Here is a 26,528-nt window from a genome sequence, read left to right as displayed (position 1 = left end):
TTAGAATTCCACTTGATAACTCTTTGTTTCGGCTCAAACTGTACCTACATGAGAATACATACCCAATTACAGATGGGAAGCCCCCTCCATCCCTGTCCCCAAAATCTCTCTTCCCTTCTGGTAAGCTGACTCGGGCACTCATGTGAGAGCAAAGAGGTCCCAGATGCTCTCTTTTAACGGCAGAAGGTACTGCGGCCTAGGTGGAGATGGCCGGGAAAGGCGGGATTATGCTGATAACTCCCAGAAGTACCTAGCAGCAGACAAAGCGGGGGACAGGCACGCCCCCCTCTAGCCATCCCCATAAGCCCCTGAGCAGGCCTCGAGAACTCTTGGGCCGGCCGGTCCACTGTGTCCCAAGAAGCCGGGGGTCACAGCACACTCTGAGTTACAAGTGCCTGTAGGTCAGCCCTGTTTTCCTGCCTATAGAACCTGGCCGTTCGTGGCCTTGGGGCCAGCCAGCCAGCCCAGAGTGTGGCCTTTGCTCCTAGGGGCCAGCCAGCCTGGAGTGTGGTCTTTGCTCCACTCTCTGCTGGGCCCAGAGCGTGGTCTCCACTCTCTACTGGGCCCTGAGAGAGCCAGGAGCATGGCCTTTGCTTCACTCTCTGCTGGGCCCTGAGAGGGCCAGGAGCGGGGCCTTTGCTCCTCTCTCTCCCTCTCCTTGCCCAGCACCCCTGAGACAGCCAGGAGCATGGCATTTGCTCCACTCGCTGCTGGCCTCTCTCTTTGGGAAAGGCCGACCCAGCTCCCTTTTCTCTCCCTCCAGCCACCAGGTCAGTCGGGCCAACATCATACGTTGCTATTGTTGTTCGGCATTTAAATAGCGCTCTGTATATCATTGGTATGATCTCAAAGCGCATGTGGGTTGAACGCCCTTGGGGACCGTAGTCAAGGTCAGTCGAGAGAGAGTGGGCTAGCGTAGGGTGCTTGGGTGCACTCAATATGTGAGCAGCTGATACGATTGCCTGATGGTAGCTGCATCCTAACATTAGGTGCGGTGCTATTGAGAGATCATTTGAATGTGTGCGGTCTGGTGGTTGGTCTCCGAGACTGCATTCTGATATCGTCTGGAGCGCCAATCTTCACAAGGATAGCAGACCTTCACAGAGACCTGGACATCGAGATGTTGGATGAACATCTAGCGAAGCCGAGTAAGAACTTCTGCCAAGAACTGGATCAGAACCCGAACCCTCTGATCAGAAGACTCACTGCCACCACTGCAAACCCCTTCGACCGCTACGCGCGGCCCATCACTGCGAAGACCCAGTGAAACCAGCCCTACTGTGACAAGACCACACAGACCAAGAAGAATACAAACCCACGACTACACACTCAACCCGAGAAGATGGAGTAATGAGGCTCAAGCCTCGGTATCCAAAAAATCACCGCTGATGGATAAAAGCTATCAGCAAGAAGAAGAACAAGCGCTTGGGGCATTGCTTCCTCTTTGAACAAGCGAGCGCCTATTTAACGCGTCATGTCTGGACGAGGAGGGAAGGCCCGTGCTAAGGCCAAGACTCGCTCCTCCCGGGCGGGCTTGCAGTTCCCAGTAGGCCGTGTGCACAGGCTGCTGCGGAAGGGGAGCTACGTCGAGCGTGTGGGAGCCGGAGCCCCCGTCTACATGGCTGCCGTGCTCGAGTACCTGACTGCTGAGATCCTCGAGCTGGCCGGCAATGCCGCCCGGGACAACAAGAAGACCCGCATCATCCCCAGACACCTGCAGCTCGCCATCCGCAACGACGAGGAGCTCAACAAGCTGCTGGGCAAAGTCACCATTGCCCAGGGTGGTGTCCTGCCCAACATCCAGGCCGTGCTGCTGCCTAAGAAGACCGAGGGCCACAAGGCAGGGGGCAAAGCCAGCAAGTAACAGCCCAAGTTACACACTCCCCAACAAAAAAAACACAAAGGCTCTTTTAAGAGCCACTCACACACTCAGACAAAGAGCTCAGTACCTTGACAGCAGCGCCGCCACTTTTCTACACTGCAACAGAGTATGTGTTTGTGTCACAAAAAGAGGGGCTGCATCACGGGTTGCGCGAAACCCCTGTAGGATGATCGCATGCTCCCGATGCCCATGCAGCTTTCTGGGTGCATGGGCAAAGTAGGGGGGCACGCCGGACTGTGAGGCACAGATGGAAAGGGTGGGAGTGAGTGCAAAGGGCTTAACTGGAGGAAGGGGAGGGAGGGAGGGAGGTGTGTGTGTGTGTGTGTGTGTGTGTGTGTGTGTGTGTGTGTGTATGTACACCCCCGCAACCCCCAGACCCGTTATACCATTTAAGGGGGTTGGGGGACACCACGCCAAGTACAATCTAAGTACTGTTGGCTGTGGACTCGGACTGGTCTGCGCTGTTCCCTGGACTTCCTTCGCAGCGCCGCCTTTGTCCTGCGCTGCATTGCTCCTTTGCCCCTGGACGCCGTGTGTACGGCTTGGACTTTCTGAACGCCTGGAGGACGTCCTACTGTGTAACACACAGTTTGCCTGGCCCTCGTTTGTGGAAAGGAGGTTTTCCTTTCAGAGGAGGCCCCGCCCCTCTGTGTCGAGTGACGCCCAGGAAGCCTTGTTAAAACTCAGCCTCCTCGCGCACCCGCGCCGCGCACCTGCCAAGTACAATCTAAGTACTGTTGGCTGTGGACTCGGACTGGTCTGCGCTGTTCCCTGGACTTCCTTCGCAGCGCCGCCTTTGTCCTGCGCTGCATTGCTCCTTTGCCCCTGGACGCCGTGTGTACGGCTTGGACTTTCTGAACGCCTGGAGGACGTCCTACTGTGTAACACACAGTTTGCCTGGCCCTCGTTTGTGGAAAGGAGGTGACTGTTTCACATGACCTGATTTGTCCCTGCCCATTGAACTGCCTACTTTCACCTGATTTGTTCCCTGGGAAAGGGCCCTTCCTCGTCACATTATCTCTTGCTGCCCTATTGTTCCAACTGTGTTCCTCTCTTTGCGTTGCCCTGGAGGCGTGGCTAACGTTCTCCCTCTGTGTTTCTCCTCCTTAGGTTTTCCTTTCAGAGGAGGCCCCGCCCCTCTGTGTCGAGTGACGCCCAGGAAGCCTTGTTAAAACTCAGCCTCCTCGCGCACCCGCGCCGCGCACCTGCCAAGTACAATCTAAGTACTGTTGGCTGTTCGCGGTTCGCGGGGAGCGCGGAGGCGGCTCTCAGGCTTCCAGTGGTGTCCTGCATGACCTAGTGGCACGAGTGGTTTGCCATTCTACTTTCACAGTTAAGTGCAACTTATTTGATACTTCTGTTGCAAACTCGAGTACTGTGGCCCAACAGCTTAAGAATTGGGGGGACCCACTGACTGGGGAGGTATTCTGTGTGGGGCGCCCCTTACATTGTGTCCATGATCTAAACAAAAGTGCAACTACTTTGACATTATTCTAATATGTTATTTCTATGTGTTTAGAGGCCACGTTTACCTTCTGGTAATTCTCCTAGTGAACTTATAGAGGACACTTCTCGAAGTGTGGGCTTGCGCCATTATAGTACTTGGCGCATTGTTATTTGGCATTACCCTCCGCCTTGGACAAAAAGGGGTGGGCTTTACGGCTTGGTTTTGGGGTGTGTACAGCTCCTGAGTATGAGCCCGATCTTAAGAAGTGGCTGTAAAATCGGCTCTCCCCTGCAAGACCTCGCCCCAGAGGCTACCACTAACACGCTACTCACCTCTTTTCCTCAGTCTTCGGCAGCCTCTGCTCCTTCTCTACCTATGTCTAGCCTCCTGATAGAGAGAGGGGTGGGGCTGGGTCAGGTGGGATATAATGAGACTGCCACATCGGCTGTACCAACATTGGCCAGCTCCCCATCCCTGCATGGTCCGCTTCCAGCCTTGGCTGTGTCAACTTTCTCAGTCCAAGACGCCAATGACTATGTTGGTGATGAGGGCGATGTGATTAGCCATGGTCTCGATGCAGATTGTTCTTCTATACAAGGCCTTCGAGGCCTTCCTTGTCTCACTGACACGTCTATTTTGGCACCCACTATTGTCAGCGAATTAAGTAAAAGAGTGCGGCTCTCTTTGGGCCCTTCGTCTCCTGCGTCGTCTGCTTTTCCATTTCGTGAACAAGTTCACTTTCACATCCCACCAGAAACTAACAGTGAAAAAAATGGCGGCCATGGGACGGTTCCGTCGACCTTCCATCATAGGGTCTTGGAAGGGGGATCCGCCGCTCTCTATGACAACATGCAGTTTGGTGACGAGATGTCGGTAGGGCCTTCTCTTGTAGGAGGTGTGGTCCCCTTTTCCCTGGTGAATGAAGAGGCAGACCCTGCAGCTCCAAAGGGAGAAGTTAGATCGGCCTCTACCCCAGAGGAATACTGCTCACATTCGCAGCTAAATGAACCCTTCAACTTTCCCGTAATTTCACGCATTCTCAACTTGCTGGACAAGGGGCACGAGCTGACACACTGCTCCTTAAGGGAGATGCAATCTTCATTATCTCTTATGAAAGACAAGATGGCCAGACTGGAAGGCTTTATTCTAGACGAAGAACACTCTAGATCCTTCTATCTGGCCCACTTTGAAAAATGGTTGGAGAATGTCCCATATACAGCACCTCAGCTCCCTATTTCTACTTTGACTTACACTCAAGGTTCCCAGACTGAGCCGGGAATGTGTTCTATAGTTTTTCCACAGACTCCTTATTCTCAGGTAGTGAAAGGGGTTAACCCATTGATGATGGCGCATGCAAAATCCGAGGCCATAGACTTGGTGGGGGTTCTCAAACTCCAGCACGAACGTCTATTACAGGTGGAACAGCTTCTTTATAAGTTAGCTGTAACCCAACAGCATTTGGACCCAACAGACCCCTCAAGAGAGGGATCTAATGTTACTCAAGGCCTTGTTGCTCCTTCGGATAGTCCCTCCGCCCTGACTGACATTATCGAGGCTCCGCCCAGTCCTGTATCGATGGCAGTAGACTTATGTTCGGACTTGGAGGAAGGTCCCGTGGTGCATGAAGGAAGACACTTTGTCTCGCGTAAAGCGAGAAAGTCCTTCCTAAGAGCTCAAAAACGTCTAAACCTTACCAAGGCTGGTCAAAAGAAAGCTAGCCTTAACATACCACCTCCGGCCTGTGCCCTGGCGATCTCCGAATCTAAAGCAAACTTGGGTACGGGGACCAGCCACGATGATCTTGGCCTAACCCTCTGTGACCTTGATGAGGAAAGTAGGAAACATCTACAGGTTGCAGCTTTGAAAAATGGGAATATACAGATCGCCCCTCGTGGCCCTCAAGGAACTTCCACGGTCGAGCTCCAATCACAGTTACATTCTTTTTTTCCCAACATCCAACCTAGAAAGGCGAGCACGACGATGCTAGCTGAGGCTATAGTGACACCTGCTATGAGTCCAAGCAGTGCTCCCCCACAGTTGGAAAGGTCTTCGGCTGGGAAGGATGTAGTCACCATTCCCTTAGCTCCTTTTGGTGCTGTAAGTGAAGATCGTGGTTGTCCTCCTCTTCCTTTCGAAGTATCTGGGGTTTCGGCGTCTCCAGGACGGCCTCTTAATGTGGAGGTTACGCACCTCCCGCTCATAGCGGTAGGAAATTCTATTCCTGACGTCTTGTCCTTCTCGCACACACCAAAGGACATGAAACTAATCCTTGGTTGGGCGAGCAATCCAGAGACAAATGGCCCTGCTCGTATAAACAGGTCATTTTTGATGAATTCATTCTTTCAAATTCCAGCTCTTAGGAACCTTTCATCTAAGGACCTAGATTGGGTCAAATTGGCAACCCACAACAACCATAGAGCCCTCTGCAGAGTCCAATCGCAGATTATAACTAAAATGCTGTTGGACTTTGCTGAGGACTTTTATTCCATCGGTCTTACTCCATGCTTATTTCCGGATATGGACAGTGCATGGGCTTATCTTGACTGGGTACCTCCCACTTTGCCAGTATGTCCAGTGGGGTTAGGTACAGACTCATCTGACTCTCAGGTTACCCAACTAGCACTCCAATTAGCATCGCTAAACCAAGCACTGAGTGGGCTAGCTTGGCTGGAACCCCTGATAAAAACAGCTGCAGCCATCAAAGGGCCCACTCCAGGCTCATAATTGGCCAGCCTGACTATTGCATCCTGGAATTGTTGTGGCCTGGGCAATCTGGTTGCATGGTATAAGCGGGTTGTTCTTGACCAGAAACCCGACATCCTATTTCTGCAGGAAACGATGAGCCTAACCGAGATTACTCTCGATGGGTACTCCAGTTTTTCTGTCCCAGCCAGCCGCATACTTGCAGGCCGTCCTTCCGGAGGTATCGCTGTTCTTATTAAAAATGGTCTAAAAGCAGTGGCTTCTATTCTGGATACTTCGAAATCATGCATTTTAGTGGAGCTGTCGTTTGAACCCGCCAAGGTCGTCCCTTTGCTTCTAATGTCGTTGTATTGGAATCCCAAGTCCGTTTCCTTCCCCTTTCTCGTGGATGATCTCGACAGGATGTTGGGTCATGCCTCAGTCTCGTGTCCCAATCATGAAATTGTGATTGGAGGCGATTTAAACTCATACCTCCAGTTCTCTCACACATTAGGATCTTCTACTTCCTTTTCCTCTTACGCCCAACAAGCTGTTCATAGAGGGTACCAACTGCTAAGTTTCTTTGAAAAATGGGGTATCTACCCAATTCATTTTGCACCTCATTCTCCACATATCTCATGGTCACGGGGCAATCTTTCATCCCTCATTGATTGTGTCCTTTCATCTAAAGTGTGTTCCGGGCTGCTTGAACCAGTCTTAATTTTAGACTTGGGCCTGAGCGACCACCACATGCTGTGTTCAATACTCCATATGGGGTGTGAGGTCTATATGCCTTCACCTCCTGTCTCTTTGGCGGCTCCCGACAGAAACACTATCTCTGTCAACTGGAATCCTGCCGTGTGTAGGAAACTGGTGTTCTTGGTGAATAGAGATCTCATATCAACCCATGACGACCTTATGTCGCTGGGGAATATCAAAAAAATCAACGAAAGAAGCATCAATATGATTCAGTCACACCTACTATCTTTAGTGAAGGACGCTTTGGGTAAAGGTATTTCTTTGGATGCCCATCCAAATTTGAATCAGATAGCAACTCTAAAAAAGCAAAAAAATCGGGAACTGGCTATCTTAAGAAAAAAGGCCCTTAGCCCTCTTATCTATCATCGTGAAAAAAACCATATTATTGGGTGCTTCAAGCACCAAATAAAGTTTCTTCTCCAGGCTGCCTACACTCTCGCGAATCAACGTATGATTAGCCTGCTCTGCAAAAAAAAGACTCGAGAGATATGGGCCATTTTAAGAAACCCCTCAGGTAAGGTGGATACCCGATCTGTGGCGACCATCTCGGGATCCGAATGGGAGAAGTATTTTTCTCAAAAATATGCTTTGCCTACTATCCATGCTATAATAGAGAGTAGTAATATGTATTTGCCCATGCCGCGAGTCTGTCCTTGGGACTTAAAAGACATCATATGGGCAATCTCCCAATTGAAGTTTTCCAAAGCAGCCGGCCCAGATGGGCTTCCCCCTTGCGTTCTAAAAGACGATCCTCACTTCTGGGCTAGCTACCTTCTTCCCTGCTACCAGCTGATCTACAAAACTGGCAATATTCCGGAATCATGGCTGACCGCCATAATTATTCCAATACATAAAAAGGGTGTGTTAAACAACCCATTAAATTTCAGGCCTATTGCCCTTATAGACACTGCTGCGAAAATTTTTGCACGTCTGATTCCATCAGAATTGGAAGGCTATATACATGAGTTAAAAATTCTCTCTAAAGCATAGGTTGGTTTCCGCAGAGCAATGGGCACTCAACTAAATGCTACGATCCTAGCCCATCTTCTTCGGAATGCACATACCAAGTCCAATGGCACCTTATACATGGCAGCCTTGGACCTCTCGGCTGCATTTGACAATGTACTTCGTACTCGGCTCTGGCAAAAGATGCTGGCTTATGGCATACCACCTCCACTAGTTGCATTAATTGCAGCATTACACCAGAATACATCTTACCGGGTCCGCATTAATGCGGAAGGGCTATTGACTGACAACATACCCACGTACATAGGTGTTAAACAGGGCTGCAACTTGGCAGCGGTCCTGTTTAATCTCTACCTTGCCGCTATTGACGAGATCTGGCAGGGTTCTAACTCTTTCCCGGTTATATTGGGTTCTATGCGGCTCCATTGGCTAGCATTTGCCGATGACATCATAATATTCGATAGAGTGCCGTTTGGACTCCAAAACAAATTAAATCTGTTTGGCGAATATTGCAAGCTGAATAATATGACCATTAACTCACTTAAATCGCATATATTGGTTTTTACTGCCAAAAAAAGCTTCCGAGATTCAACTTTACAATAAATGCTCAGTCGATCTTGAGAAAAGAGGAGATTAAGTACTTGGGCTACCACTTATCGAATGGGACGTCTGCTAACAAGTGGCGTTCAGTGTTGATTGCAAAGTTTAACCCTCTTCTGGTCCAAATGAGAATCATTTTTACCAAATATTGTCGTTACTCCCTCTTGCCTCTTATACAATACTACACTATGAAAATAGAGCCCATCCTCCTTTATGCAGTAGACATTTGCCTTCTGAACTTGGGGCCCCTCCTAAATATCCTACAGGGTAAACTCTGGAAGAACATTTTGGGGCTTCCTGGTTACCTACCCAACGCCATAATCATACATGAATTGGGTCTATATCCATTAGAAGACAAATTTATTTGGCGGATGGTATCTGCATTTTCTAAAATGATTTCTCCTCCCCCAAACTCACTTTACGAGGATTTTCAGGAAATGTTAGCCGGAACGTGTCCAACTTCGATCACCATTGTGAAAGACAAGATACAAGCGATTTTAATTTCTTTGAATATGACGCAGGATGATTTAGTAAATACCCCTGCCAAAGTTAAAAGGCGTTTTTTCAAAAATTCTTGGGCTCACAATTGTGATCGGATTGGAAGCTACTCTTCCTTCACCGTATATGCCACCTTTAGACATGCAGTTGCACCTCGGCTGCCATATATCCTGTCTTTCCCAGACAAAGGGGCAAGAAGGTATTATATGCGCTTCCGCATGGACCTTATCCAGACGGGTGCTCGTATTAGGAATTGGAACGGTTATAGGGCCTTGGCAAAATGGGAGGGATGCAGATTTTGCCTAAATACATCTGAGCCTGAAACCCTGGCACATCTTTTCATGCATTGTATCTTCTTTCTCAGGCATAGACAACGTTGCCTGGTCGCATATCTCACTTCGTTCTCTCTGTTTGAATGTCATCTAGTATGGCTGAGATGTATGCAGGGAAACTCTAACTCCATCATACTAGCAACCGTTAGACTTGTTGCAATAATAGAGGAGCAATTGTTGTCACTCAATAGGACCTTCTGGAGTAGGTAAATTTTGAATGTCTGAGATTTTTGTTTTCTTTATGACTATTGGTATTTGCCAAACTGTTTGTGGCAATATTTAAGTTGGTGGAGGGCTGCGACGCCACACCATCACTGTCATGTTAGGTAGGTTAGTTTAGGTTAGGTTTGATACTTGGTATCGTAGATCTCCACCTGTGATTCTGTGATTCTGTGATTCTGTGATTCTTGGGATTTTTGTTGATGTATTAGGAAATGTTTTAATGTTTTAATGTTTTTATTATCTTTTGGCTGTGCAAGTATTGATCAATTATGTTTGTTTTATGATATTTTACATGATTTATATGTGCTATGTACTATTTGTCAAGGTGTAAATTAATTTTTGCTACCAAAACAAATAAATAAATAAATAAATTAAAAAAAAAAAAAATGGTATAAAGAGGTACACCTGTACCGGCTGAAACCACAGCATTTTTGCTGCAATTCTTTTTACCCGATATAACAAATAATGTCGCCATACATATAGTCGACGGGATACGGCACAGGCGACATTATTTATGGGGTAAATGGGAGCGGAGGTTTCCCCTGCAGGTTCCATGGGATAATAATGGCGCCATTCTTGCATGGAGACATTTTTGCGGGGATATTATCACATGGAACTGTGCATTATTGGCAGGCTGACAACCCCCCTCCCCAACCCACCCTCCTGCTTCCCCGGCCAGTGCAGTGGGCCTGTGCAGCAGTGCCACTCAAGGAAGGTCCCGTGGCCCGAAGTACCAACAGCCCTGTTGTGTGGGCGCCCATTTGAATGTAAATGGGGGAATGCGCCAAAAGAAACCAAGCCCACTTTAGAATTCCACTTGATAACTCTTTGTTTCGGCTCAAACTGTACCTACATGAGAATACATACCCAATTACAGATGGGAAGCCCCCTCCATCCCTGTCCCCCAAATCTCTCTTCCCTTCTGGTAAGCTGACTCGGGCACTCATGTGAGAGCAAAGAGGTCCCAGATGCCCTCTTTTAACGGCAGAAGGTACTGCGGCCTAGGTGGAGATGGCCGGGAAAGGCGGGATTATGCTGATAACTCCCAGAAGTACCTAGCAGCAGACAAAGCGGGGGACAGACACGCCCCCCTCTAGCCATCCCCATAAGCCCCTGAGCAGGCCTCGAGAACTCTTGGGCGGGCCGGTCCACTGTGTCCCAAGAAGCCGGGGGTCACAGCACACTCTGAGTTACAAGTGCCTGTAGGTCAGCCCTGTTTTCCTGCCTATAGAACCTGGCCGTTCGGTCTTTGCTCCTAGGGGCCAGCCAGCCTGGAGTGTGGTCTTTGCTCCACTCTCTGCTGGGCCCAGAGCGTGGTCTCCACTCTCTGCTGGGCCCTGAGAGAGCCAGGAGCATGGCCTTTGCTTCACTCTCTGCTGGGCCCTGAGAGGGCCAGGAGCGGGGCCTTTGCTCCTCTCTCTCCCTCTCCTTGCCCAGCACCCCTGAGACAGCCAGGAGCATGGCATTTGCTCCACTCGCTGCTGGCCTCTCTCTTTGGGAAAGGCCGACCCAGCTCCCTTTTCTCTCCCTCCAGCCACCAGGTCAGTCGGGCCAACATCATACGTTGCTATTGTTGTTCGGCATTTAAATAGCGCTCTGTATATCATTGGTATGATCTCAAAGCGCATGTGGGTTGAACGCCCTTGGGGACCGTAGTCAAGGTCAGTCGAGAGAGAGTGGGCTAGCGTAGGGTGCTTGGGTGCACTCAATATGTGAGCAGCTGATACGATTGCCTGATGGTAGCTGCATCCTAACATTAGGTGCGGTGCTATTGAGAGATCATTTGAATGTGTGCGGTCTGGTGGTTGGTCTTCGAGACTGCATTCTGGCGGCATTAGGCCTGTGTAGAACGCTTATGTGTGCAGCTAGGCAGATTTTTTAGTGGGGTATAGCTGCGTTCTAGCAGGATGTTGAGGTGTTCATGGGGTCTAGTACCTATGCGAGCAGCTAGGCCGAAATTGATCGAGGGGTATAGCTGGGCTCGATTGTGTGTTGGTGTAAAGTAGAGAGTGAGCATAGTGATAGGAGAGCCGAGTGTCTGGAGTGGGTGTTTTGTTCTTATGCGCCCACTGTTCCAGGATTGCATTCTCGTGTTTCGCAGTAGCTGCACTCAGAGGAAAGGTAGATTCACAGCCAGGAGCCGAGTAAGATATGTTTGCTCAGGCAGAGGGTCATTCATTTTGGGCTCAGCACACTGCATCTCAGGGGCCCGTTTTCACTGGTTGTGGTTTATATTGGATATAGGGCAGGAGCTCTCTCGCACCAATGTAGTCACATCGAGCTGATTTTTCTGGTCCTTGGTTGCCGTTAATGGCGGTTGCAGGGTAGATCTAGGCAGGATGGTAGGTTGCGGGACAGGAGTTATTTCTCATGCCAACAATATCCCTCCGGACAGCTTTAGGTCCACCATTCAAGCACTGGTCCTTTGCCACCTGGGCGGGGGCAACCCCCTCCTCGAAAAGGCCGCCCGCCGTCCTCCCTCGTGCCCCAGAGAAGTGTCCTACACGCAGCCACACGCTTCACCAGGGCTCTACGCAGGTACCACATCACCCCTCCCCTCATCGACCTTCACTGGCTCCCACTACGCACACGAATCACCTTAGAGTCTTGCCGCACCATCTATAAGGCGGTCGCCCGCAAGTCCCCCAGCTACCTCGCAGAGAAACTTAGCATCTCCAGCAGACAAACGCACCACCAGAAACCTGGATACGCACAGACTTGAAATCCGCCACTGCAAAAAGGAAAGGACCAAAAAACAAGCCTTCTCTGTCTACGCCCCGAGACCATGGAACCTCCTCCACGTCAGCATCAGACTTGCCCCACACGCTCCTACAATTCAGAAAAGAACTCAAGACGCACCTCTTCAAGGAGTCTCTCCCCCTCAATACCTAGGCCATCACGCCGCACCGCCTGGCTCGCTAGACGACGCCCGCCTCCCTCCTCCCCGCCACCCTCTACAGCTGTGCCCCTGCGTATCCTACCCCCTGGTGTATATCTGTTCCGTTTTTTTCCCTCTGAAAAGCACTCAGTTATGCATCTGCACTGTTGCATATCTGGGTAAAGCGCTCTGTCGTGTATCTGTGTTGGTGCATTCCTCTGTAAAGCCCGCTCCGTTGCTTCTCGAAGCTTGGTCCGCGCTCAATGAATACCATAACAATAATAATTCCATTCCGGGGATGCTGGTGCAGTCCCGGTTTTAACTTTGCATTCTGGGGCTTGTAGTCCTGGCCTTCCCCCTCATGTAGCCAGCAGTGCAAGTCCTTGAGCGCAAAGTTAAACCGACCGAGCGGGTCCGAGCCTGGGGAGAGCGTGGGCTGGCGATACCGGTTGACTCACCTTTGCCATGACGCTGGCCCAAAGGCAGCCGGTAGTGTCCGGCCTAGCTACCGCGTGGTGAAAGCAGTCCTATCCGAGGGATGTTTGCGTTTCGAGGATGGCTGTAGAAGGTTGCTATGCGGTAGTTGGTTGGCCCTCTGACTGGGGGCAGCTGCACGTGTGTTTCTCAGATCGCTATGATGGCAAAGGAGGTTGTGTATCCTGCCTGCCCAGAGAACATATGAGAGAGCCAGAGAGATGTAAGCAGTGCATGAGCGGAACTCTCAAGTTTCCAGTGGCCAATGCGTCAGAAGGCCACCCAGTCCTGCCTCAACCCCCCTCTGTATTTTGGGTCCTTTTGATTTTTCTGCCCCGTTTGAAATGCAGAAGCACTACAAGTCCCAGAATTCCAAGCAAAAACAGAACTGGGTGGCTTTCCCAAACGTGGACCCGGAAAACGCGAGAGCCTTGCCATCGGGTGTCAGGTGGGGGAGTCAAGAGAAGGCGGTTGCTAGTTAGAACCGCTCTTAACTTTTCCCGCAACCACCTACCTCAATGGAGGCTCCTTTTATATCTTTTCCGGGGCGCTGGCCGCTTTCTTTTCTGTACTTGCTTGCCAGGCTGGGTGCTTCAAAAACATGTCCTCTGAAGTGGCACCACGCCGCCACTTGTCGTGCCATACAAAATGACCAACTAAATAAAATGAATAAATCCCCCCTCCATCCCAGAGAGAGAGAGACAGACAGACAGACAGACAGAGCACACAGACACTGTCAATCAAAAGAGGAATCTGTGAATAACTGGTAAGCCTCAGATTGGCTGTCCAATCATAGCCCTCCTGGTATGTGCGTGCCTGCGTGCGCGTGTCGATGCTTGCCAGCCTTTCAACAGGCCGACGTTCTGCCTCGGGCTCGTCACTGAGAGTGGCGGGCTTTTTCAAACCCGTTTCCTGCTATTGTCCCAGCCAATCGGAGCGTAGTTGGGTCTTCATCCGTCACAGACCATTGTACGTTGTCAGTAGAGAGGAAGCAAGTCGCGCAAGGTTGCCATGGCCCGTACGAAGCAGACTGCCCCAAGTCCACCGGAGGCAAGGCACCCCGCAAGCAGCTGGCCACCAAAGCTGCCCGCAAGAGCGCCCCTGCGACTGGTGGGGTCAAGAAACCGCACCGCTATCGGCCGGGCACCGTGGCCCTCAGAGAGATCCGGCGCTACCAGAAATCTACTGAGCTGCTCATCCGGAAACTGCCCTTCCAGCGCCTGGTGCGGGAGATCGCACAGGATTTCAAGACCGACCTGCGCTTCCAGAGCTCAGCAGTCATGGCCCTGCAGGAGGCCAGCGAGGCCTACTTGGTGGGGCTCTTTGAGGACACCAACCTCTGCGCCATCCACGCCAAGCGAGTGACCATTATGCCCAAGGACATCCAGCTGGCCCGCCGCATCCGGGGCGAGAGGGCCTGAGGGGCACCGGCAGCAAGACCCCACCACCACAAAGGCTCTTTTAAGAGCCGACACGTTGTCACACACAAGAGCTGCTCAACTCTGCCTCTCGAGGCGCCTCTCTTCACTGCACAGGCGGCTAGGCCGTCTCTCAAACCCAAGGCAAACATGCAAACGCTCCTACCTGTCTTGGCAACACCCCCTCCCCAAAAAATGCCCATCTGGGCAGCTTTGGCGACCAGTTATTTGTGCGCTTGTGGCGGTCGGATTTGATGTGATGGCTTGTACCTTTTAGCGGGAGCACAGCCAGCTCGTAACCCGAGCCCTCCACTCCCCCCCTCCGGCCCCCCCTCAGAGCGATCTCTGAACTCGAAGCCCCCCACCCCACATCACGTTTCTATAAGGCCTGCCTTGAGGCTGGATTCCAACCGCTTCTAAGCGCTGTGTGCTAATGGTCGGTTTTCCGCCCGCCGTCCCCCTCCTCACAGGCAGACCGAATGGTGAAGTACCTGCTCCCTGTCGGGCTCGGGGACAGAGGGGTGTGCTGCGAGCGCTTCCCTGGCAGTGCTGCCTTACATAGCCTGTCCTGTACATTAAGCCGAGCTCCCAGAGCTTTCCCTCCCAGCCCAGCAAATGTGTCAAGTAGGGTGCGTGACTCCTGCCACAGCGCAGAGAAATAATTTGCTTACGCCGTCCCCGAGACCGTAGTCCTTATTTGATATCATTGGCCTTATGTTTTGCGGGGATGGAATAAAGCAGGGCTAGCTAGGCAAAGCATGTGAGCTCTTGAGTGGAGGTGGTGAGCGGCTCTTAAAAGAGCCTTTGGGTTTCTTTGGTGCTGGGAACTGTGGTCTCACTTGGCGCTGGTGTACTTGGTGACGGCTTTGGTGCCCTCGGACACAGCGTGCTTGGCCAGCTCGCCTGGCAGCAGGAGTCGCACTCCGGTCTGGATCTCCCTGGAGGTGAGGGTCCTGCGCTTGTTGTATTGAGCCAGGCGGGAGGCTTCCGCAGCGATGCGCTCGAAGATGTCATTGACAAACGAGTTCATGATGCCCATGGCCTTGGAAGAGATGCCGGTGTCAGGGTGCACCTGCTTCATCACCTTGTAGATGTAAATGGCATAGCTTTCCTTCCTGCTCCTCTTGCGCTTCTTCCCGTCCTTCTTGGGCGGCTTGGAGAGCACTTTCTTGGAGCCCTTCTTGGGCGGACTTGGCTGGCTCAGGCATGGTCTCCGGCTGACGTCCACTGGAGTAGCCTCCCCCTCCAATGTCTCCTCTAGTGTTGCAAATATTTAGTATCTTCCAAAGTAATGCACCCTGCAAGAGCGTGAGACAACACCAGGCTCTGCGCTGCGTCCATTCAAATATTTAGTATCTTCCAAAGTAATGCACCCTGCAAGAGCGCGAGACAACACCAGGCTCTGCGCTGTGTCCATTCAAACCACTAAACTGCCAATAGGCCTCTAACCCCAACCCAGCCAGGCCGAAGCCAGCACCACACCAGTTACTCAACCCCGCACCTTTGTATTCCTCGATAAGATCACGACCCCAAGGTCCCAACCTCCATCAAGTGCCCACCAAAGATCTAAGCCTGCACGGCTGTATTTCATTCTACGCAACGACACATATTCCTTGTGACACGAGGTACCGGGAGGAATATATTAAAGATCAAACCCCAGGGTGGAGACCTTGAGTGCGGGAACTGCGGTATCAATAAAGCTCTGTATGTGTCGGTCAGCATGCCTGTATAATATCCCCCCTTCCCCTATTTCCCGTGACGCCCAGATGCCTGCCACAATGAGTTAATGTTCAGTCTTATCATGTTTAGAGAGGACCATTGTATTTTATGCATGCCCCGACCTTCACCACGAAGATGAGCCCAGCTAACCCACATGAATCCAGATCGATGGGAGAAAACTAAGCAATTACCACCTGGCATCCACTATGGAGCAGGCCCATGTGTAGGGTGCCACGGTGCCTCCAATCAGTGACACCCATTTTGTACCTTATGTAGGATGCGTTTGGGGTTTTGAAGCCCATGTTTATAACAGTTAGAGCGCTCTCAAGCAGCAAGAGTCCTTTGCTGATATTTGTATTCTGTACAATTGAACCTTGTTATCCTTGCAACGCAATCTCCTGGCCTATTTCCCTAGAGGGTTGTCTTTATTCTGGAATGTGCATACAAAGGGAATTGCCTTAATCTGATGACCCCTATGACACGATTCCATCGCTCCCATACTTGCGTAGGTATCCAGGCAGCCTCTCCAGAATGGCTGTGCCCACTTACCATGATCAGTCCCCTTAAACGTGTACGCTGATTGGCCTTGTGGGTGCCCTTTACGCAGAATTCCCACCTGCTTGTTGAAGCGGGGTACAGCCCAAGGGAGAGGCACAGGCCTGTTGTGGATACCCCATGAACGGAGGCTTTCGGAAGAACGTGAACACGCGAGTATAGCCTGCAAGGAATAACAGTGTTCGGGTGGGAATGTAGAGCAGTGTGAAACGGGTGAATACGCGGTGGATGAAAGTGGAAGTATAGTGTGACTGGTGAATTACAGAAGTTTTTATGGACATTTTTTTACTTTCTTTTTTAAGGTATATTGAGGATAAGGTAACAAGGAAGGGGGGGCACAGTGGCACCACATTGCACTGCCTCGACCAGTGTGGTAAATAAATACAAGAGGAAATTAAGGAGCTCCATATAATTAGAGAGCTCAGGAAAAGTATTGGTTGTTGTTTTAGCCTGTATTTTAGTTTATTGTGTTTGTGTATTTTTCACATGTAGGGAGGAGGCCCAGGCGGGGCTTGTATGGTGTGATTGTATGAGCGCAGCATGGGAGCGTGAATAGAGTGAACAAAAATGCTCTAGGTGGGGAAGTGAACTTGATGTTTTTTTCTTTTAGAAATATTGTAACAGAACTGACTGGGAGCATAGACACGATTATAGTACATACGTTTTAAGGTAATAGTTAACAAATTGTATTACGGGAACAAGTTGAAGGCCACTGTACGAGTACATCATGGGAGACACCACACTGACCGGACATAGCCAGGGTGACAGATACACCCCTAGATCATATATGTAAGGCCATGCCCCAGTACTGTGAGAAAATCAAGAAGTACCACAACCAATGGGTGACCAAGACTAAGGGAGAAGGAATGCCCCACTCCTGGGCAGAGGGGGCTGGGGGTGAAGTCATTTGACAGGCACTCATTGGACCACATGTCCACATACTTAACTGCAAAGTATAAAGGGAGACCTTTACAGAATAGAAGAGAGATCTTGGACCTCTGGAGAATGTTTGAGGAAACAGACGTCCATGGCGACACTTTACAATGCGAAAGACAAGTACAGAGGAGACAGGGGAGAAGAAAAACAGGATTTATCTGCTAGCCACCCAGCCAACTCAAGGTTACACAAATACAACGTATGTGTCTGGAGGGACAATGATGGCCGGTCCCAGCATGACCCTGCCCCTGCCGTATATTGCACCTCCCGAGGTGTCCACCCATACAGGGGTAAGCGCGAGAGACCTTTAAGTGGCTTTGCCCACTACACATACCGAATTAGCTAGAGTAAGGGCAGCTTGTGACACAGCACGGCATGAATGGAAGACAGGTGACTTCCTGTTCAGAGTTAATAGTGCCCCCAAAAGGGCTGTTCACGTAGAACGGGAAGGGGAAACAGACAGCATGGGTTACGAGAATGTGGGATCTCGATGAGGAATACTGGAGTGACTTTGATGACACAGAAGAAAGCACAGAGGGAGGGGCTGAGCAAGCACCCACAACCACACCGAGAGCAGAAAGCTTATGGGACAGAATGTTAAGGGAAAGGTTGGGGAGGGTAGCACTGGCAAAGAAAAAGCAAAGTATTGTTAAAGGTGGAAATGGAAAAAGTAAATTACAAATGCTCTTAACTCATAAGGTCGCAGGGTGACCCCATTATGTCCCTGGGGCGCAAATGGACAAAAACAATCTTTTCAAGGCCCTCCCACAACTCACCACGGGAGCGGAGAAATGGATCTATGCATTTCAGAAACACACAGCAGGGGTGCCCTTAGCCATACGGGACATTAAGAGCTTATTAGTAGCTGCAGTGGGAGATCAGGCAGAGACAGTGTGGGTTAAAGCAGGGTACCCCGGAGTAACACTAAGTAACAACGCCCATGAAGGGGTATCATTCAATAAGATCAGAGCGCGCATATGGGCTGCTCTGCAGCAGACATTCCCAGACATCCCTGATTTACAGTCGATAATGCAATGCACAATGGGGAACGAGGAAGACGCGCAGTACATTCTTAGGGTTCAAGAGATGTGGACAGCGGAAACGGGCAGCACCTGGGATCAATCAACGTCTCTGTTTTACTTTATAGTGAAAAGGGGATTGCCCAAGGAAGTGCAGAAGGCACTGGATAAGATAGCTGGGATAGAAGCAAAGGGATGGCCGGTAATTCAAAGCTTCATAGTGCACCATTGTAAGAGGATTAAGGAGCGCAAGAAAGAAACTATTCAAAGGAGACAGGCAGAGGCAGTGAAACTAGTTCAAAATAAACTAGTGAAAGTAGCAGCAGTGTCCTCAGTCCTGGCCCCAGAGCAATTGGGAGAGGAAGGGTGTGTCTCCATCATCACACAAGCCAGGATGGCAGCGGTACGAGCTGATAACAGACAAGGACAGTGGGGAGGAAAGCAACACTTTTCGGAGCCCCACTGGCAAGGAGGGCTGCAACCAGGACAAGGTGTGTTTCGAGGGCAGAGAAGAGGAGGATTTGGTGGACAAGGACCCAGGGGTGGCAGGCCAGGGCAGTGTTGGTCATGTGGGAGGTGGGGGCACTTTTCAAGGGAATGCCGTAGCGGACAGGGAGGGAACTATAATTACAACCAACAACCCTATGGTTGCCCCCACCCAGGTAGTCCTTAATCCCATATGAACTACATCAGGCTCACATGCAGTTGCCACCCCAAATTCTCAGCCCTTACCACCCACCCCACCAGCAGCAGGCCATGCAACCACACCAACCCTGTCCCAACCAACAAGCCATGAAAAGCAGACAACCATTCACTACTGCACCCAACGGAACATCGGCTCCATATCAAGGGGGAACCCTTTTTTATTCCCGGGGACAGACACCTACCCTGACTAGGAGAAATTGTGCAATAGTGAAGGACATTTCCCGCTATCAGGAAGGATTCTCGACACGCAGGGATTCTCTGGGACTGTATACAAAAGACTTAAGACATCAAAGTGGGAGTGAAGGTTGTACGAGCACCCCTCCTCTATTCCGAAAGTTCCCCCGTCAACTTGCTAGGTAGGGACCTACTCAGTAAATTAAACATGACCATATTCTTCACAGACAGAGGGATTGTCTGTGCCATGCCTTGCATGTGCTCCCTTCGAGCAATGCTAGTGATACATGTCGTGGCAAGTGAGATGGTAGTAAGGGGCATCCCTGTCAACCCAGACATGTTTGTTTATGGCATCAGAGTACTTGCCCGAGCTGTCCCCCAGATCACAAGAAAAGAATGGAGGGTACCTGCAGATTTCATTTTCCGACCTGTGGCACTCCCCAAAGTGGTTGCAGGCACAATGTTGTCATTAGATTTCGAGGGGTTGCTTGTGTCTGCTAGAAGGATTGTAGTACTAGGAACTGACCCCCATAGGTGCCAATAGCACACAGTGTTGTGTATTGATCCCAATGTACCTCTGCGAGAAGTGGCAGATGAGGACTGTTGGGGAGAATGCTCATAAATGGATGATTTCCCTTACCTAAAGAGTCCCCCAGCAGCTTTGCTGGATTTCTAGGATTTATTTTTTTCACCTGGTAAGAGTGTGAGCCTTTTTTCCCACTTTTACATGTGTTTTGCTATGTGTATTTCTACTTTCTGTGTGATCTTGGGCACTGGAGCCTCACCTACTCCATGTGCACCACTTTTTGTGTGCGTTACACAGCACCTTCAGTGCCGTGACACAGGGTTGTCTTTGAGACTTCCCACTGACTCCATTTTTCTAGGGTTGACTATTGTCCCCCAGAAACAGGTAAAGGTGCCATTAACTTTATATAGTCACTTTAAACCACAGACCCAGTCCACCCCATCTTACATGGAGTATTGGAAAGGGTTAACACTTATCCCTTTTTGTCTGTACCTCTTGGGGCATTGTTTCACTCCCTTAACATCAAGATTTGGCTGGTGGCAGTGGTATCTACCCTAACTTTTCTAACGCGATTATCTTATATAACGTGGTAATGCTTTAGGCTATTATATTAGCCTCGAACATAAACCCGCTTGACCAAATACATTTTATTTTTGTTCCAGCTGGGTTTATTCGCCATTTCTTTTTGTTAAAGTCTTTCTCGTGTTTTTCTCTGCGTGCCAAACCGGGGATGACTCCTTTGCAGAATCCTGTGGAGTTCCCTTAGGGAGCACTACAGAAGATTAGGACTACAGGTGAGAGCAATAAATCCCCTTTGGTATCAGTCTGTACCACAAAGATTTAGTTGGTAGCTGTGGCTGAGCAGTCAGACTTAACTCAAGAGGGAGATGAGCAGTATTCAGGGTTTATACAATAGGCCTACAGTACTATGGCACAAGGAAACACTGACCAAAGCTTTGTATTAAAAAGTAGTTATATATTTATTTTATACACTTCTAATAAAACACATGTATCACAGTCATCAAGCAAGTTAAATTAAGTCAAAGGAAAAATATACACTCTACAAGTTGAATTGTAGACCAAGTGAACCAGAGTGAAAACTGAGCAAAACGGCACAGTGACAACTACACACAAGGGTTCCTCTAACAATTCCTCACAACGGAGGGAAAACGCAAGTTATCTAGAAATAGTTTCTTCCCATCAGTTTGTGAATCAGTTCATCAGTGTAGGCAATACTTAAAATGAAAACTGAGCAAAATGGCCTTTCACAATGTTTAAGAATGGGAAGAAAAGGGTAGTTAAAAGAAATAGGTGCACCAACACAGTTCTCAGGGAGAATCAATCTAAAGAAGGCAGATCTAACAAATGTAGCCAGAGTCAGTAGGCCTGTGACAGAGTCAGTGGTACAGGGCAAGGGCCCAGGGGCAAAATGTTCTTGTAGCTGCAGTCAAGTCTTCAGTTAACGATTTTGAAAAGATGGATGCAGAAAGCGAAAGACAATGTTAAGAGCGAGGGGCGGCCAACCCAACAGGTAGGTAAAGGATTTAAAACACCTTTAGTGCTACCGCGAAGAAAGGGCGGCCTGGTGGATCAATGTACCTTTAAGTAAAGAAGTGGCTCCTGCGGTGGCGGTTGTTCCTGGTAGTCCCTGCAGTTCGGGTGATCCAGCAGAGGAAGAGCGGCTCTCGTCCTGGAGGAAGGTTCGAGTTACTGCACTACCCAGGGATGAAACCAGCCGCGGTGCTCCCCGACAAATAAAAGGTACGCTCCTTTAAATCACGGTCCGGGTGGACTGATGCCTGGCTATCCGGCCTCCGAGTACAGGGTATGGGAGATTCAACCAAGGCAGGTTCGGGAAAGCGACTGGCAAACTGGTTGGCCTCACCAGCTCAAGGGATGAAGGCTCTTGCAGGTGAAGATCTTCTCTCGTCGTGTGGAGAAAAGTGGTGAGATGCTGCAGCAGGGCTTCACCGGTGGTTCAGTCATTGCAGATGTCTTTGGCTTCTCTCCTCTTCGTTTCCTTAGATCCAGTGGCGACGTCTTGCTCTTCCAGTCCTCAGGACCCTGCTTTTATGCAAAAAGATCCCGATTCATACAGCCTAGCTGTCACTCACACAGTGGAGTGGTCATCTTGGAGGGAGACCCTCCAGCCTATCAGGATAGAATGCGACATTGGTTGCTGTGGCAACCCTGTCCAGGGGTCCTACTCCCCCCTCCCACACAATGGACCCACCCCAGACTCAGTGGCGCCGAAAGGAGGACTTCTCGGCAGAAGCCCGCCAAACGGCGAACAAAGGATCCCCGACCTGGGTTAGGAGTTTAGAGAAAGACACGATAAAGAAGTTATATTAAAGTTCTGGCAAATAAAACCTACCAGAGTCGAGTTAATATTAAAATACACGGGCGGTATGTTACAGGCTGTCAGAAAATGATGTAGCCTCGAACAATGGGAAAATCCCATAGGAAAATATTCACGGTTGAATATTTATGGTAGTAACCACTGCCACCAGCCAGAAACTTTTTAGAGGGGGACTGTACGGTACTCTCTCGAAAATGAACATAAGGGAAAAACTATTAACCCTTTCCAGTACCTCCATAGTAAGATGGGTTTGTACTGGTTTAGTTAATAAAAAATGACTAGTAAAGTCAATGGGGACTTTACATGCCCTGGGAGGCAGTAGTCAGTCCCAGGGTATGGAGTCTATGTTTGGGGGTCGCTACGACACCCCTGGGTTACTGCACAGAGGGTGCTGTGTAACTCATGTGAATAAAGAGGGTTCCTATGGAGGCGAGAAAAACCCCATAGACATTAAACACAAAAATAGCGCAGAACACACATAGCAAAAATGTCTAAGAGTGGAAAAAAGAGTCTCTTTCTTAGCAGGAGAAAAGAAACAAACCCTTCAAATCCAGCAAAGCTGCCGGGGGATTCTCTAGGTAAGGGAAATTAGCCATAGAATGAGAATTCTCCGTAACAGGCTTCTGCACAGAAGCCCCCCTTAAGGCGCCTGATAGTCTAGGTAGGCTGGATGTGAGGGAGGGATCTTCGGACCCCTGCCATGGGTTCCCTTGGTAACCCAAGTCGCACTCTTCTCTGATTGGCGAAGGGGACTGACTTTGGCAGGCCAGCCACCCTGCTGTGTGATTGACAGCCAGGCTGTATGAATGGGGGAAAACTGCATAAAAAGCAGGTCTCTGGGACTGGAAAGACAGAGTCGCCACTGGAACGAAAGAACCAACGAGGAACCGGAAGAAGAGGACCCCTACAACGACTGAACCGCCCGTTGAATCTCCAAATCCGACAACAGAGACGATCCTCCAGGAAACTTCTTCACTTGAGCTGGTGGGACCAACCAGTTCACCCACACTACAAGCCAGGACCCCTCTGGCCGAATTCGCTGTACAGAGCTACAGAGGGCCAGACAGCCCGGAAGGTCGGAGGACCCTGCTTGGGATTTAAGGAGCGCACCTTTTATTCGTTGTTTGGCGCTACTGCTGGTTTCTTCCCTGGGTAGTGCAGGACCTTTCAGTCTCAGGGACGTCATTTGGGGGTCGCCAGAGGTCGCAAATTCGACCACTGAGGTCTCCCTTGCGACCTCTAAAAAGAAACAAAAAACGTTTTTTTTGTGCAATGCAAGCTCCATGTGGCTCTTTAATTCTGGAGTGGCTAGCTTTCTTGTTCAGGCCCCTTAAAAAAGAAGAAAAATTAGAACATGAGGGCCACAAAATGTAACACTTTCAGCACTGAACCTAAATAAGAAAGAATATCAATGCCAAAACATGTGTCTTTCTGGAATTCTATACAATAATTGCTAGACTCATTAAAGGTTTATTTCAGGCACACTTCAGGGGTCACTGATTTAGTCTGTTCTCAAATGCCTCAAGTCAGCCTTTTATCCTTCTGAGGTCGATAAATGGGTACCAACACAGGTTGGGTGATATTGGGTGTATATTTCTTCTATGTAAAGCGCTTAAGCTTAAGTGCTATATAATAACACATCATTATCATTTGGTAATATGGGCCTATGCACACTGATCTTAACGATACATATGGCGATCCATTCAGGTATGAAATGTACATGACATTATAGTGATATCGTAATCATATTTTTCGTAGTGTACAATGCCATGTGATGCTACATTCTGTTTTGTCAACTGGTGAAAGGTCGTGTTCCGTCGCTTCCCGCAATATCACTTTGGGGTGAGGTCAAATGACATCACTTCCTGTGATGTCACCAGGGGTCAAGGGTCATGTGATGTCACTTCCGCTACCCCTGGCATTTTTGTGAAATGACGTCCCTATCCAGTCTTCCTACTTCTGATCAGTCTGACAGTCGCTTCAGGAACCGTGAGCCTCCAGGAATGTCTGCCTCAGCTACAGCCCCCTCTCCATTTTAAGGTACTGTGCAAATCCGGTTGTGAGTTTCGCTCAGCCGCGATGAAAGTGTTTGAAATCTTTCTCCAATCCGAGGGCTTGTCCTTCTCTTCTCTTTGAACTAACTTTTCTACCAACCAAACTCGTCCGGAATCTGTGCCACAAACTTTACCGCAAACTACCCTGAACTATGTGATCTTGATCAAAAGACTTTTGACCTATTGACTTTGGCCCTAAGCCTTTTCTAGCTGATCACCTCACTGTAGTCTCTCTTGTTCAACTGCTCCGAATACTTACCTGTTGGTTTTGCCTAATTCCTAATAAATGTGTCTTTCCCTCCCTTTTAAATTGCTGGAGTACCATTTTGCTCCCACTTCATTTTGTGAGCTTAACTTGTCTGGAATTTAAGGGAAGTGGTGTGTTGTATTTGTGATTGTGATTTTGACCTTGCTTAGAATAGTGAAATGTTATACAGCTGTTGAGTAAATATATATATTTTTTACTTAGAATCCTTGAGTCAGTGTTTGCCTGAATCATAGTAATTGCTGTCCTTTGTGTAACTATTTGTACTGCTCACTTACTCTTGAGATAGGTCTGGCTGCTCCTCTACTGCTACCACTATAACTGTGTAGTACAGGCTTGTACCAAACGTGAAATTGTACTGCCACTTGTAGTCTTAATTGTGTGTAGTGTTCCCAAAGGTTACTGCATATAATTCTGCCTAACAAGGACCTTTTTGAAGACGACAATAACAATGGTGAAATAATCCTTGAGATTTGCATACCCTGTGACATAATGGTAGAGAACAGAAAGGTGCAGAGTCCCCTCTTGGCGATTGTCAGTAGGCCCCCACCCATTCTATGAGAGTGGTTTGCAGTACGTCCCACCACGCCTGTGGACCACGAACCCCTACAATGTAGGTATGTTAAAAGAGTTAAGGAACAAGTTACTTACCTGTAACTGTTGTTCTGCAACATGGGTCTGGCATGGATTCACATGCTCATGAATATTTCCGGTCATCAGGCTGGGAGTCTGCAGAAAAAGAAAAAACTGTTTCAGTTTCGTTTCTGAACTGTCTTTCTCCTATAAACCAATCACTGAGCTCTGGGTCATACTGCTCCCAGCCAATGACTGCCCTCTACCTATGCTCCTCCCCAGGCAGCCATCTCCAGATTTGGCAGCACAAAGTGGCAGTAAAACCAAAAGAAGAGCCGCAGAGGGGTAAGCGGGAGGGTTCGCATGTGAATCCATGCCAGACCCATTCTGGAGAACAACAGTTACAGGTAAGTAACTTGTTCCTTCTCCAGCATGGGGTCTGGCATGGATTCACATGCTCATGAATAAAGAATACACAGCAGTACACACTTGCACAACCACAGATGGCGGCAAGGCTCAACAGAAGCAATTACTCTTACCTCATCACCAGGCTCACCTTCAAGCAAACAGGTTGCGCAGCACTGCCTGGCCGATTCTGGACTCCTCCCTGGAATCCCTGTCGACGCAGTAGAATCTCGTGAAGGTGTGCGTCGATCTCCACGTAGCAGCCCTGCAGATGTCCATCAGGGGCACACCAGACAGGAACGCCGTCGTAGCAGCGATCGCTCTGGTAGAATGGGATCTTGGACGGCCAGGCAACAGTCGGTTTGTCCACCGGTGACAATGCGTGATGCAGCCAGAGAGCCACCTGGAAATGGAAGCCTTGGACAGGGCCTTCCCATGGTTCACAGGACCAAAGTTCAAACAGTTGAGAAGTTTTCCGGAAACTCAACGTGCGGGCCACATAACTTCAGCACTCGAGCCACATCAAGCGAGTGCAAAGTCCTTTCAGCCGGTGACAAAGGCGTCGGAAAAAACACAGGTAACACCAAGGGTTAATTGAGATGAAAGTCCAACGGAACCTTGGGCATGAAGGAGGGGTGCATTCGCAGAATCACCCTTGTCTTGTGGAAAGCCAAATACGGTGGCTAGCACCTGGATCCCACTCACTCTTCTTGCCGAGGTGATGGCCACGAGGAACGATGTCTTCTACGATAGAAACTATTGCAGTGCTGAATGCTGTTAAGATGGATTTCTGAACTCTGTCCTGGAGGGGCAGAGGTTCAGAAGGCCAGCCTAGTTTCTTGGAACAGGGTAACCTCTGGACAAGCCAGAACAATCAAGGTAGCGATCGCAGCGGTCAAGACTAGGTCTCAAGAGGGGTGAGGGTGACTGAAAGCCCGCAATGAGCACACAAAGCAAGGACACTTACAAATTACTCCAAGCAGGTGTTATATTAAAAATATAGACACATTTATTACAAGGCCTTTGTAACATTGACCGTAGCGAGAAATCACAATAAAACTCAAGTAAACCAACACATCA

This window comes from Ambystoma mexicanum, chromosome 5q, assembly GCF_040938575.1.
Source record: "Ambystoma mexicanum isolate Mex_15411 chromosome 5q, UKY_AmexF1_1, whole genome shotgun sequence".
NCBI classification, from domain to species: Eukaryota; Metazoa; Chordata; class Amphibia; order Caudata; family Ambystomatidae; genus Ambystoma; species Ambystoma mexicanum.
This window is presented reverse-complemented; position numbering follows the sequence as displayed.